The sequence below is a fragment of the Phyllobates terribilis genome, unplaced genomic scaffold (assembly GCF_046119375.1).
Source record: "Phyllobates terribilis strain yellow unplaced genomic scaffold, ASM4611937v1 Scaffold_12__6_contigs__length_324123572, whole genome shotgun sequence".
Lineage (NCBI taxonomy): Eukaryota > Metazoa > Chordata > Amphibia > Anura > Dendrobatidae > Phyllobates > Phyllobates terribilis.
In genome coordinates this window covers 210,481,298-210,496,700 of record NW_027362772.1, presented here as the reverse complement: position 1 = coordinate 210,496,700, position 15,403 = coordinate 210,481,298, and positions in this window count along the sequence as shown.

Sequence of the window (15,403 nt, the reverse complement as noted above, 5' to 3'; positions counted from 1 at the left end):
TTTTCTGCATCTAGCTCTGAAAAAATATTTGGGCTTCTAGCAGTGTGTGGGACTTGGTCTATTAGTCCATCTATACTGACCTCCATCAGGTTGAAAATTCAAAATAATTTTTATCTGCATCTAACCCAGCCAATAGTTTTGGCCTAATACCACAGTTTGGCCACTCAGCTCTGCTCGGTTACCATCCATTGTTTTTTTGTGCAAACAACTCCAGAGTTGTGAATTAGTTAACCACCAAAATGAGTGGAAAAAGGCCTGCTGCTGGTGTAAAGGGGAATAGGCGTGTTGGGAAGGGGAAAAAAGGTTGTGTCCGTGGGGTAGGTGTTAAAGCAACAGTAACATCTGCAGAAGAAAGACCATCTTCCAGCCAAACTAAAATGTCTACTTCTTTTAGCGGACAATGTGATAAGATCCCTTTCTTACGGCCACGCCAATCGCTACAAATTCCAGATGAGGCACAAAAACAGCAGGTGCTTCAACGGATATCAAGTGCTCCTTTAAGTGGGCTCTCCTCCACATCAACTTCAACATCACAAATACTCCAGTCCTCAAAGGTGTCACCCAAATCGCACTTGCTTCCTCACAGCTCCCAAATCTCCAGCTGCCCGTCTGAGTATGAGGTAGAACAGATGGTTGAGTCTGCAGAGCTGTTTACTCATACTATAGCCTGGGAATCAGAGGTCGACTCCAGCGCTTCTGTGAATCCAGACGAGGAAATGATCTGCACTGATGCCCAGAATCTTTATGAGTCGGATCCAGGACCAGACGCAGAAGGTTCTGACCATAATGTAGACCCTCATTCCCAAACTGTAACTCCTGTTGGTGGAGACAATGAGGAAGACGATGATAAGACTCAAATACCTGATTGGAGCGACAACTTTAGTTTTTTGTCAGGGCAGGAACAGGTTGGCTCTGAGGACGACGGGTGTGATAACGCACAGGGTGATGATGATGAGGTCGGAGATCCCACTTACTGTCAACCCACAGTCAGCCAAGAGATGAGGTCAGCAGAGGAGGTGGAGGAAGATGCTAGTGACGACGAGGTCAGGTTGCGCCTTCCTGGACAGAGACGTAGTTCTGGAAGCACGTCAACAACTGCATCCTCAAACACAACTCTGCCTCTCACCACAAGTCGTGGTGGCTCTTCAGGTCGCATGGGTGCTAAGCCTTGCATAGCCTGGGCATTTTTTCAGATCGATAAAGATGACCCAACTCGTGTTATCTGTAACATTTGTCAGCAAAAGCTAAGTAGAGGCCAAAAAATACATAGTTTGAGTACTTCATGCATGAACCGGCACATGGACATGAAGCATAAGTTGCAGTGGGAAGCTCAGTGTGCTACAATGCGGCCTAGCCGGCCGGGCCAATCACCGTCTGCCATATCTTGTGCATCCGCGGCCTCTTCTTCCTCTGTGACTGGGGGGACAGCAGTCACACCTGTTTTGGGGCGCAGACCTGCCACCTCTTTACCCGCAACAGCCAGCGTGATTGGCAGGTCATCATTTTCTTTGGAGGTGGTAACACCAGCTGGTGTTGAGCGCTGTCCGACATCGATAGCACCACCTTTGGATCAAGGCAACCTAACATGTCCGCCTGCATCTTCCTCACAGACCGGCAGTTTGCCGGGGACACCTTTATCAACCCCGTCTAAGCACAATAGCCAGCCCTCGGTCCCTCAGATGTGGACAAGTAAAAGACCATTTCCTCCTAGCCATGAGAAAGCTAAGAGGTTGAATTTCACCATCTGCAAGCTCTTGGCTACAGAAATGCTGCCTTTCCGCCTGGTGGACACAGAGGATTTTCGAGACCTTATGTCCGTCGCAGTGCCCCAGTACCAGATGCCCAGTCGGCACTACTTCTCAAAGAAAGGTGTGCCTGCGCTCCACCAGCATGTCGCACACAACATCACCGCTTCTTTGAGAAACTCTGTGTGTGACAGGGTGCATTTCACCACAGACACTTGGACGAGTAGGCATGGACAGGGGCGTTACATGTCGCTGACTGGGCACTGGGTAACTATGGTGACAGCAGGACAAGGGGCTGCTGTCCAAGTCTTGCCGTCCCCACGAGTTGTGCGTCAATCCTCTTTATGTCAAAGTTCCTCCACTGCTTCTGCCTCCTCAACCTACTCTCGGTCTTCCACCTGCACCCAAAGCCTGTCTGGTCATGCCACAAGCTTTCTAACTGCGCAGAACGGATCCTGCACACCTCCTTACTATGCTGGCAGTAGGGCTTAACGTCATCAGGCGGTTTTTACATTGAAATGTCTGGGAAATGTGAGTCACACAGCTGAGGAGTTGTGGTCAGCTCTGGAGAACCAATTTCATGAATGGTTGTCTCCACTGGACCTGAAACCAGGGAAGGCCGTGTGCGACAATGCTGCAAACCTGGGTGCGGCCCTTCGCCGGGGCAATGTCACACACGTGCCTTGTATGGCTCACGTGTTGAACCTGGTTGTCCAGCAATCTTTAGCCCACTATCCCAGACTAGATGGCCTTCTGCAGAGGGCACGGTCGCTGTGTGCTCACTTCCGCCGTTCGCATCCCGCAGCTCAGCGACTTACATCTCTACAGAAGTCGTTGGGCCTGCCACTTCACCGGCTAAAATGCGATGTGCCTACCCGGTGGAATTCAACTCTGCACATGTTGCAGCAACTGTGGCAGCACCGACAAGCTCTGGTGCAATACGTTCTGACGTATAGCCTGGGCCAACGAGATTCAGAGGTGGGGCAAATCACGCTGGAGGAGTGGTCTCAGATCAGGGACCTATGCACCCTTATGCACAGTTTTGAAATGGCGACGAAGATGTTTAGTGCTGACGATGCCATTCCGGTGATTTACATGCTGGAGCACATGTTAAACAGAATTCGGAGTCAGGTGGTGGCACAAGAGGAGGTGGAGGAAGTAGAGGAGGAGGAGTTGTATGCGGAAGGGCTAACATCTGCAAGGTCCAGACGGTCGGCAGCACCAAGGCGGCAGGCATGTGAGGGTGGGGGAGATGGTTTTACCAGGGCGCATGGTAGCAGCCAAACTAGTGAGGAAGGTGCAGGAGCCCAGGAAGAAGTGGAGGACGAACTGATGGAAGACTCATCAGATGAGGGAGACCTTGATCACATTTCTGTTGTGCGAAGTTGGGGGGAGAGGACAGAGGAAGGAAGCATGATTGTTACCTCGCCACCAACACAACAGGGACTTGGTGCTCCTGGATGCGCAACACACATGAGTGCCTTCTTGCTGTACTACCTGCAACATGACCCTCGAATTGTGAGAATTAGAAATAATCCTGACTACTGGGTTGCCACACTGTTAGATCCCCGGTACAAAAGTAAATTTGCAGAAATTATTCCTGCCATAGAAAGGGATGCACGCATGCAGGAGTATCAGCAGAGACTGTTGCAGAATCTTACATGTGCTTTTCCACAAAATACCAGTGGTGCACGTAGTGAATCTCACAGTTCCAACTTGCCAACCGTTGGACCGTCAAGTGTTCAGCACTCAAACCGTAACAGAACCACAGTATCTGCTGGTAACATCAATTTTGCGGAATCATTTCACCACTTTTTTAGGCCATCCTTTGCAAGGCCACAGGAGACAAGAAGTCTGACACATAGTCAACGCCTAGAGACGATGGTACAGGAGTATCTCCAAGTAAACATTGAAGCCACGACTGTGTCACTGGACCCTTTCTCTTTTTGGGCTTCCAATCTGGATAAATGGCCGGAGCTAGCCACTTACGCCTTGGAGATCTTGTCATGCCCCGCAGCCAGCGTTCTGTCTGAACGTGTGTTCAGCGCTGCTGGTGGTGTGCTGACAGATAAGCGCACGCGGCTCTCCACTGATAATGTAGACAGACTCACGTTCATAAAGATGAACAAATCATGGATCCGAAACGACTTTTCTACCCCTGTGTCATCCTGGGGAGAGTAAAAGCTTGATGATTGGTTAAAATCACCCTACCAACCGTTTTAAGCTTTCAAATTACTAATCATGTTTATCTGTATCTTGACTGGAAAATAATTTGGGCTTTGTAGCAGTGTGCAGCACTGATCCTATTAGGCCATTTATACTAAAGCTTCACCAGATTTAAAATTAAAAATAATTTTTAGCTGCATCTAGCCCGGAAAATAATTTTGGGGCTCCGAGATGCGCAAGGCACATAAGTGCCTTCTTGCTGCACTACCTGCAGCATGACCCTCATATTGTCAGAATTCGAAGTAATCATGACTACTGGATTGCCACACTCTTAGATCCCCCAAACTTTTCGATCAACCTTTTCATTTTAATAAAGACCAAAAAAATGGTCATTTTTGAAATTATAAGCATTAGCAGGTTGTTAGAAACTGAAATCAAACAGTTTTCAACTCAAAACTTTATTCTAGGTGATGTTACATTTTCACATAGGACCCCTTGTTCGAAAGGAGCTTCTGAACTCTCTCGTCCATTGAATTTGTCAGGTTTTGGATGGTTTCTGCTTCAATTGTTTTGCATGAGGACAGAATACCCTCCCAGAGGTGTTGCTTAGATGTGAACTGCCTCCCGCCATCATAGACACTCCTTTTAATGATGCTCCAAAGGTTCTGAATGGGGTAGAGGTCAGGGGAGCATGGGGGTCACACCATAAGTTTGTCCCCTTTCATGCCCATATCAGCCATAGATGCAGATGTTTTATGTGCAGCATGAGATGGTGCATTATCATGCAGAAAAATGATCTTGCTGTGAAATACACGGTTCTTCTTCTTGAACCATGGCAGGAAGTGCTGTTTGAGAAAATCCACATACATTATGGAGTTCATCTTTAGCGCCTTCAGGGATCCTAAAGGGGCCGACAATCTCTCTCCCCATGATTCCAGCCCAAAACATTACTCCACCTCCTCCTTGTTGGCGCTGTAGCCGTGTTTGCGTGGGGTGTCCATCAACCAGCTATCCTCCACTCCATCCATCTGGACCATCGAGCGCTGCACGGCACTCATCCGTGAACAAAACAGTTTTGAAATCAGTCTTCATGTAATGTTTGGCCCAATGGAGCCGTTTCTGCTTGTGTGAAGTGGATAGAGGAGGTCGACAGGATGGCGTATGCACAGCTGCAAACCTCTGAAGGACCCTGCATCTTGTTGTTCGGGGGACGTTGGAGGCACAAGCAGCTTCAAAAACTTGTCTGCTGCTATGACAAGGCTTTTTTGCCGCTGCTCTTTCAACCTGACGTAATTGCCTGTAGGAAAGAGTCCTCAATTTGCCCTTATCAGCACGCACACGTGTGTACTGTGAATCAGCTACATACTTCTTGATTGCCAAGACACTTCATCCTGATCATCGCACAATGTTGATTGTAGTCATGCCTTGACCTAAACACTCCACAATTTGTTGCTTCTCAGCAGCCGACACATCCTTTTTCTTTCCCATTTTGGCAGAAAATGTAGGCTGCTTAATAATGTGAGACAACCTTCTTAAGTAGTCTTGCCTTTCATTGGACACACCTGCCAAACTAATTAGCACAGGTGTCTGCAATTGCTTACAGTGATATAAAGAGCCCTGACACACATCACCATCAATGAGTTTAACTGACAAACAAACAAATTCTTCCCTTATCACTCCTAAACACTTTTTGTATAATAATTTGGAAGGCAGTGTACATGTGCTTTTCCACAAAACACCAGTGGTTCACGTAGTGAATCTTACAGTTCTAACTTGCCAACCGTGGTCTGTATGGAGTTGTTCAATAAAGGGCCCAAAAATTAAGATAACATAGATGGGAGAGGTCTCTATGAATAGGAATTCCTAAGTATTTGATACCCTGTGAGGGCCAGGCAAAGGGAAAGTTGGACTGGATGGAATCCTATATGGATTTGGGGAGGGAGACATCGAGGGCCTCAGACTTCGCTGCATTGATTTTAAAATTTTACCATGTAACAAAGTGATCTATTTCAGCCATAACAGCATGGATGGATATATGTGATTGAGTGATATATACTAGGACATCATCAGCAAATAGAGAGCACTTGTACTCGGTGCCTCCCACCTCAATCCACCTAATATTGGGGTTATGGCGAATTGATGAGAGCAGGTGCTCCGTCACTAGGATGTATAAGAGAGGGGACAGAGGACATCACTGCCTTGTCCCATTGGTGATTGTGAAAGGTGATGAAAATGTTCTGACGCACCCCCTGGGCCTTGGGACACCCGGAGCCGGACCCTTTTTGGTGGATGCTGGTGGTTGTAGTCTTTGTGGCGGCGACCCAGTTCCGTGGCTCAGGGCGGTCAAACCAGTGGCGGAACTATTTATGTGGTTTTCATGTTTAAATGTCCGACTACGCCACCCGTGGATTGCGGTCAGAGTGAACTGCCGCTACAGAGCAGACCACTGAGGCTGGTGTTGTGGGTGCAGCAGAGCGTAGCATAACTCCCCACGGGAGGAGTATAGCCTCAGGGCAGTGTATGCGGAGGATGGGGGTGATGGTGCAGGGCAGCAGCAGTAATGACACGGAGTCAGTGATGCAGTTCAGGGCCTTTACTCACAGTTCTTATTATCCAGACCACGTCTGCAGGTAACGGCTGCCCACGTCGTACTGTGCTCACCAGGTGAGGGGCTCAGACAACTCCCAGATAACTTTGGAGCACTTCACAGGACCCCCTTTGTGTGTCCTTTGTCTGGCCTTTCTTACCAACACTTCTGTCCGGCTGCCTCGGGCCTCCTCTTGGTAAACTTGGCGCCAGTTTCCCTGACCCTATGTGGTGCCTTCCTAGCGGGTGTAGCGAGGGGCTGCGCCACATAAAATGTCAGAGCCTCCGGTTTCTAGCTGAGGGTCGTTTCCTGCCTCCACTAGTTCGGGGACCGGTCTCCCCCTTTGGCCTGACCCCTCCACGCAGGTGGATTCGGGCGTGCGGTGGTGACTCGCCCGTCCGCACCCCTGGGATCCCTTCATTCCTCGTTCCTGGAGCCTTCTCCGCTCCTCTTCCTTCCTTCTCCCTCTTCCAGGCCTGGGCCTCTGTTACTAGGCCCGCCTCCGGAGCAGAGCTCATGCAGAGCCCCTGCTCCCTGCCACTTCTGCTCAGACTTCTCTGCACTGAACTAAGATGGTGCCCACCTTTTATACTCCCTTCTCAATGCACCCAGAAACTGCTTCCTCCCTGCTCCTGCACTACAGGGTTCCCCTTCCTCAGTGTTCCCTCCCCCCACTTCAGCCAGGGACAGGGACTGTCGTGCCCATCTCAGGGGCATATTGGTCGCCCTGCCCCACGGCAATGTGGTGTAATGCATGCAGGTGTCGGGTCCTGATCCACACTCCATCCTTACCTGAGAGTGAGATATCACACCTCTGGGTGAGGTGCAATACGTCTGTAGCAACCGAGCCCTCAGGGTGCTACAGTTCCATTTATCTTCAGCCTAGGTGACGTATTGCGATACAGGGCCGTGATTTTGGCTATAAAAGGGTCCCCTAGACCCCTACCCCAAGCTTTTTAAGAGAATCGTATATGGCGTGCCAGGAGACTCTATGGAATGCTTTCTCAGCATCCAACGAGAGTATCTAATTACAAATTTTTAACTGCATCTAGCCCAGGAAATACTTTGTGCCTAGTAGCAGTGTCTGCTAGTGAGCGGATTATCCCGGCTGTTAAGCAAGCTGCACCACCTGTAGTTTAGACACTTAATTTTTTCAAAGGAAATGCTTCGGGACCATGGGATACTTAGTGAAGAGCATCAGGAGGCACCCCAAGGCATAGGGGCCGGGACTGGCAGTAGGATGCCTTGCGGTGGACAGCCGAGCTCGATCCTTATAAAAGCTTTTTAACTGCAGCAGCTTTAGTGGACGCTACTGGAGCTGGAATTACCGTGGCTGCTGGCATGAGACTTGCCCTCCAATAGATCCTTGTAAATGGATTTAAAGTGTATTCATTCAAATTAGAGAGACAATTTAAATTAAAAAGCTTAGAGCTGCCTCCACCACAGGGGGGCTCTCTCGACCCACCAGCGGACAGGCACCAGTATTGGGAGAGGGGGGCTGGCCGTCAGGGTTCACCGCGGCTCTGGCACAAACCCGGCGACACGGAGGTGGCACGGGCAGGAGCGGACTGGCCGTGTCGGCTTCTCACTTTTTGGATTTTAGAAGGGCATGACATGCCTATATCTGTGTCTCCCCCTCCTTTTACTCCTCCACCTCTTTTATTTTCGCATGACTATATGTACTTGTCACTTTTCCATGTGTTAGTTATGTCTTCTGAGCAGTTTGTCAGCTTTTGGACACCTTTGAAGGTGTTTTCTATGTGTTTCTATGTGTTTTTGTTTGCCTGCCATTGGTTTTAACGGTGTTCGAAGGTGTTCGACGAACAGTTCGACGAACAGTTCGGCGAACACATGGGTGTTCGACGAACCGAACCGAACTTGAACACTACGGGGGTGGCTCAACACTAGTAGGCACATCGCATTTTAGCCGGTGAAGTGGCAGGCCCAACGACTTCTGTAGAGATGTAAGTCGCTGAGCTGCGGGATGCGAACGGCGGAAGTGAGCACACAGCGACCGTGCCCTCTGCAGAAGGCCATCTAGTCTGGGATAGTGGGCTAAAAATTGCTGGACAACCAGGTTCAACACGTGAGCCATACAAGGCACGTGTGTGACATTGCCCCGGCGAAGGGCCGCACCCAGGTTTGCAGCATTGTCGCACACGGCCTTCGCTGGTTTCAGGTCCAGTCGAGACAACCATTCATGAAATTGGTTCTCCAGAGCTGACCACAACTCCTCAGCTGTGTGACTCACATTTCCCAGACATTTCAAAGTAAAAACCGCCTGATGACGTTGAGCCCTACTGCCAGCATAGTAAGGAGGTGTGCAGGATCCCTTCTGCGCTGTTAGAAAGCGTGTGGCATGACCAGACAGGCTTTGGGTGCAGGTGGAAGACCGAGAGGAGGTTGAGGAGGCAGAAGCAGTGGAGGAACTTTGACATAAAGAGGATTGACGCACAACTCGTGGGGACGGCAAGACTTGGACAGCAGCCCCTTGTCCTGCTGTCACCATAGTTACCCAGTGCCCAGTCAGCGACATGTAACGCCCCTGTCCATGCCTACTCGTCCAAGTGTCTGTGGTGAAATGCACCCTGTCACACACAGAGTTTCTCAAAGAAGCGGTGATGTTGTGTGCGACATGCTGGTGGAGAGCAGGCACACCTTTCTTTGAGAAGTAGTGCCGACTGGGCATCTGGTACTGGGGCACTGCGACGGACATAAGGTCTCGAAAATCCTCTGTGTCCACCAGGCGGAAAGGCAGCATTTCTGTAGCCAAGAGCTTGCAGATGGTGAAATTCAACCTCTTAGCTTTCTCATGGCTAGGAGGAAATGGTCTTTTACTTGTCCACATCTGAGGGACCGAGGGCTGGCTATTGTGCTTAGACAGGGTTGATAAGGGTGTCCCCGGCAAACTGCTGGTCTGTGAGGAAGATGCAGGCGGACATGTTAGGTTGCCTTGATCCAAAGGTGGTGCTATCGATGTCGGACAGCGCTCAACACCAGCTGGTGTTACCACCTCCAAAGAAAATGATGACCTGCCAATCACGCTGGCTGTTGCGGGTAAAGAGGTGGCAGGTCTGCGCCCCAAAACAGGTGTCACTGCTGTCCCCCCAGTCACAGAGGATGAAGAGGCCGCGGATGCACAAGATATGGCAGACGGTGGTTGGCCCGGCCGGCTTGGCCGCATTGTAGCACACTGAGCTTCCCACTGCAACTTATGCTTCATGTCCATGTGCCGGTTCATGCATGAAGTACTCAAACTATGTATTTTTTGGCCTCTACTTAGCTTTTGCTGACAAATGTTACAGATAACACGAGTTGGGTCATCTTTATCGATCTGAAAAAATGCCCAGGCTATGCAAGGCTTAGCACCCATGCGACCTGAAGAGCCACCACGACTTGTGGTGAGAGGCAGAGTTGTGTTTGAGGATGCAGTTGTTGACGTGCTTCCAGTACTACGTCTCTGTCCAGGAAGGCGCAACCTGACCTCGTCGTCACTAGCATCTTCCTCCACCTCCTCTGCTGACCTCATCTCTTGGCTGACTGTGGGTTGACAGTAAGTGGGATCTCTGACCTCATCATCATCACCCTTTGCGTTATCACACCCGTCGTCCTCAGAGCCAACCTGTTCCTGCCCTGACAAAAAACTAAAGTTGTCGCTCCAATCAGGTATTTGAGTCTCATCATCGTCTTCCTCATTGTCTCCACCAACAGGAGTTACAGTTTGGGAATGAGGGTCTACATTATGGTCAGAACCTTCTGCGTCTGGTCTTGTATCCGACTCATAAAGATTCTGGGCATCAGTGCAGATCATTTCCTCCCCTGGATTCACAGAAGCGCTGGAGTCGACCTCTGATTCGCAGGCTATAGTATGAGTAAACAGCTCTGCAGACTCAACCATCTGTTCTACCTCATACTCAGACGGGCAGCTGGAGATTTGGGAGCTGTGAGGAAGCAAGTGCGATTGGGGTGACACCTTTGAGGACTGGAGTATTTGTGATGTTGAAGTTGATGTGGAGGAGAGCCCACTTAAAGGAGCACTTGATATCCATTGAAGCACCTGCTGTTTTTGTGCCTCATCTGGAATTTGTAGCGATTGGCGTGGCCGTAAGAAAGGGATCTTATCACATTGTCCGCTAAAAGAAGTAGACATTTTAGTTTGGCTGGAAGATGGTCTTTCTTCTGCAGATGTTACTGTTGCTTTAACACCTACCCCACGGACACAACCTTTTTTCCCCTTCACAACACGCCTATTCCCCTTTCCACCAGCAGCAGGCCTTTTTCCACTCATTTTGGTGGTTAGCTAATTCACAACTCTGGAGTTGTTTGCACAAAAAAACAATGGATGGGAACCGAGCAGAGCTGAGTGGCCAAACTGTGGTATTAGGCCAAAACTATTGGCTGGGTTAGATGGAGAAAAAAATTATATTCGATTTGCAACCTGATGGAGGTCAGTATAGATGGACTAAAAGAACAAGTCCCACACACAGCTAGAAGGCCAAATATTTTTTCAGAGGTAGATGCAGAAAAAAAATATATTCAGTTTGCAACCTGATGGAGGTCAGTATAGATGGACTAATAGAGAAAGTCCCACACACTGCTAGAAGGCCAAATATTTTTTCAGAGCTAGATGCAGACAAAAAATTATTTTGAATTTGCAGCCTGATGGAGGTCAGTATAGGTGGACTAATAGAACAAGTCCCACACACTGCTAGAAGGCCAAATATTTTTTCAGAGCTAGATGCAGAAAAAAATTATATTCAGTTTGCAACCTGATGGAGGTCAGTATAGATGGACTAATAGAACAAGTCCCACACACAGCTAGAAGCCCAAATATTTTTTCAGAGGTAGATGCAGAAAAAAATTATATTCAGTTTGCAACCTGATGGAGTTCTGTATAGATGGATTAATAGAACAAGTCCCACACACAGCTAGAAACCCAATATTTTTTCAGAGGTAGATGCAGAAAAAAAATTATTTTTAATTTGCAACCTGATGGAGGTTAGTATAGATGGACTAATAGAGAAAGTCTCACACACTGCTAGAAGGCCAAATATTTTTTCAGGGCTAGATGCAGAAAAAAATTATATTCAGTTTGCAACCTGATGGAGGTCTGTACAGATGGATTAATAGAACAAGTCCCACACACTGCTAGAAGCCCAAATATTTTTTCAGAGCTAGATGCAGAAAAAAAATATATTCAATTTGCAACCTGATGGAGGTCAGTATAGATGGACTAATAGAATGATGCTATGCCCAAAAGATTTTACTTCACTAGGTGCAGTAAAAAAATTGATATTCTATACACAGGTGGTATATCTTGCAACACAGATAGGCTACTCCACTGACTAACACACTCTGCAATAGGCCAAAAAGGATTAGCTTTGCTAGATTCAGCCAAATGCTGTGAAAAAAACTTGCACAGCACTGGCACAGACCTGCCTGGCAAAAACTGATAGGAACTGATGTAACCTAGTCCGGAAAAGGACTGCAATTACAATTAGTCTTTACTCCCACAATCTATCTATTTAAGAGCACAGACCTGCCTGATAAAAGTCGTAGGAAATGCTGTAACCTAGTCCTTAAAAGGACTGCAATCACAACTATTCCCTACTCCCAAGCTATCTGTAGATTTGTGCGAAAATTGGCTTGAAATTAACAAGGTATAGCGCACACAGCAACAGCGGTGCCGTCTAACACGCAGCTGCAGCAGTGAGAAAATGGTGGCGACGGGGAAAATGGCTTGGTCTTATAGGGCAAGGACATGTGACATACACTGCCAATGACACATGCCCTTGCTTGTGTGAAAAACAGCAGTTCGCTCCGTGTGTGCGCTGCTGATAGGCTGACAGACTGCACCTCCCCACTGCAAATGCGGGAAAGAGAAAAAAAAATGGAGATCTTCATTATTCCTGCAGAGATCCATCCCCTGCCCCTCCCCCCACCCCGCTGTACACTCAAACTGCGTATTAACATTAATTTTCATCATTACTGAGAAAAAATACAGTTATGATTTTGGTGCACGAACAGTTATCGAACATAACCTCGAACAGCCGAATTTTTCTCAAATCGTTCGTGTTCGCCGAACGGCTCGAACACCGCCCAAAACAGCTCGAATTTGAGATTGGCGAACAGTTCGAGTAGAACAACGCTCATCTCTAATCAAGAACTCTCCTGAGGTAGAAGCCAAGGCACACGAGAGGATTCATTGGTGGGACCGTCCAACCCTGCCGAGAAGCAGTCCTGGCTAAGAAAAGTGTGTGGGAATGTTCCTGGATCAACTATGGCTGCTTTTTTACTGAGGAGGAAACACACGCAAACACGAGGAGAACATACAAAGTCCTTGCAGATGTTGTCCTTGCTGGGATTTGAACCCAGGATCCCAGAACTGCAAGGCTTCAGTGCTAACCACTTATCGAATGTGCTGCCGTTCACCCTCAAATATCTAACAGGCTGGATAAACTTGCACCTATTGCCACTCTATCTTCAGCTCCTTTGGGAGAAAATGTATTTTCGCAGCCACTCAGTCTACCAAATAAAATTCCTGAGAAGGAAATTGGGGATGGCTTCGCTACTGGTACTGGGGGCAGTGCTAATACCATGGAGTCTTTGTCGTTTGTACCATATTGGTCGTACCATAGTTTGCTGGAAATATTCCAGGCTGGTTGGAGGCAAGCAAATTCCTACAGAAAAGTACCAGCAGTAATGCTCAGGAAACATTTCAAGTGCAAGCAGCTTTAGAGGACTTCCTGGGAGAAATGACACGCAGGGTAGATACAGTTTAGTGTTGTGGCCTGTGGGTGGGTTGCTGGCTGCAAACTTGCACTTGCATTGCAAGTAGCAGAAAACTAAGCAGATGGTGGCCTCTATCATCATCATGGCCTCACCTCGGCACTATGAACTTTCCTGAAGGAGAAGCCAGGGCCCGCTGGAGGAGTCTCCGGTTCTCTAGTGGGCCCGTCCAACCCTGTCGAAAAGCAGCCCTGGCTAAGAAAAATGTGGGGGAAGGTTCCCGGACACTCTATGGCTGCTTTTTTATTGTTGTGCTTATGCATGTTATTTCTCAAAACGCATTACAGATCAGGCCATTGTCCAACTCTGTATTCAAGAAATTAAATGCGCAAAGAAAGATGTGTGTGTGTTAAAGCACCACCGACAAGTGCGAGTTTATGTTGGACGGGCTGCCATTGCTTCTGCAACAAGCTCAATTACCGGACTTCCTGGGAGAAATGACATGCAGGGTACATATGGTTTCCCTCTATGCCAGTCCTTTCACCGAGATAAATACAACTCTTAGCAAAAAAAGTTGTCTACTGGCTCCATACTGTCCCTGGCCACATTCACCTGTCCATGTGTTTGTGGTTAGGTGGTCCTTCCCAGTAAGTGCACTGGGGAGGGCATGGGTAATGTTGTGGGACGCGTGCTTGTGAAAGGCGGAGGCGATACCGGGAAATATAGTGGCCGCTGGGGAAAGAGTATGGACGACCGGCCGCCGCCGGCATGAGGTTGTGAAACCCTTCCGCCTCCATGAACTTAAAGGGCCATATTTCAAGTGCAAAGAGCTGCCCAGAAATCTGGCAGTTTAGTGTTGCGGCCTGTGGGTGGGTGGGTGGCTGGGTGGCTGGCTGTATACTTGCACTTGCATTCCAAGTAACAGAAAACTAAGCAGATGGTGGCCTCTATCATCATCATGGCCTCACCTCGGCACTATGAACTCTCCTGAAGGAGAAACCAGGGCCCGCTGGAGGAATCTCCGGTTCACTGGTGGGCCCGTCCAACCCTGCCAAAAAGCAGCCCTGGCTAAGAAAAGTGTGGGGGAAGGTTCCCGGACACTCTATTGCTGCTTTTTTAATGTGGATCAGCCATGCTTATGCATGTTATTTCTCAAAACGCATTACAGATCAGGCCATTGTCCAACTCTGTATTCAAGAAATTAAATGGCAAAAGAAAGATGTGTGTGTGTTAAAGCACCACCGACAAGTGCGAGTTGATGTGGGACAGGCTGCCATTGCTTCTGCAACAAGCTCAATTACCGGAATTCCTGGGAGAAATTACACGCAGGGTTCATACGGTTTCCCTCTATGCCAGTCCTTTCACCGAGCTAAATACAACTCTTAGCAAAAAAAGTTGTGGACTGGCTCCGTACTGTCCCTGGCCACATTCACCTGTCCACATGTTTGTGGTTAGGCGGTTTTTCCCAGTAAGTGCACTGGGGAGGGCACGGGTAATGCTGTGGGACCCATGCTTGTGGTAGGCGGAGGCGATACCGGGAAATATAGTGGCGGTTGGGGACCGAGTATAGACACCCGGCCGCCGGCATGAGGTTGTGAAAAGCTTCTGCCTCCACGAGCCTAAAAGGCCACATTTCAAGTGCAAGCAGCTGTCAAAAATTTTGCAGTATAGTATTGCAGCCTGTGGGTGGGTGGCTGCCTGCATACTTGCACTTGCATTCCAAGGAATGGGGTAGGGACAACTGAATGCTGCACTGGTACTAGGACGTGGACGGTGATTGTTGCAAGTCTGCAATGACAGGTGCATGGCGGGAGGCATCTTTGCATGCACCAAGGATCACTTATGATGGGCACACTTTTCGGCAGTGATATGGGAATCAGAGATGCTTCCAGAGGTCTTCCCCATGCTGTTCCCATCTCTTTTCAGCACTGTATGCATGTGTCTGATGATGTGTCACACACCACATGGCCAGATAAGGTTGTAAAATGTTAAAATGACATTTCCTGGTGAATGCATTTGTCTTGGTTGAAAGCAATGCAAAAGTGCAAAAACGCATCAAAAACGCTACGTGTGAACATAGCCCAAGGTGTGGAGGAGTATTTTTGGTTTTGGTTATTTATTTGCCTTATATTCAAGTCATTACCCTGGAAAGGATGTTCCTTAACATTGTTCCCAG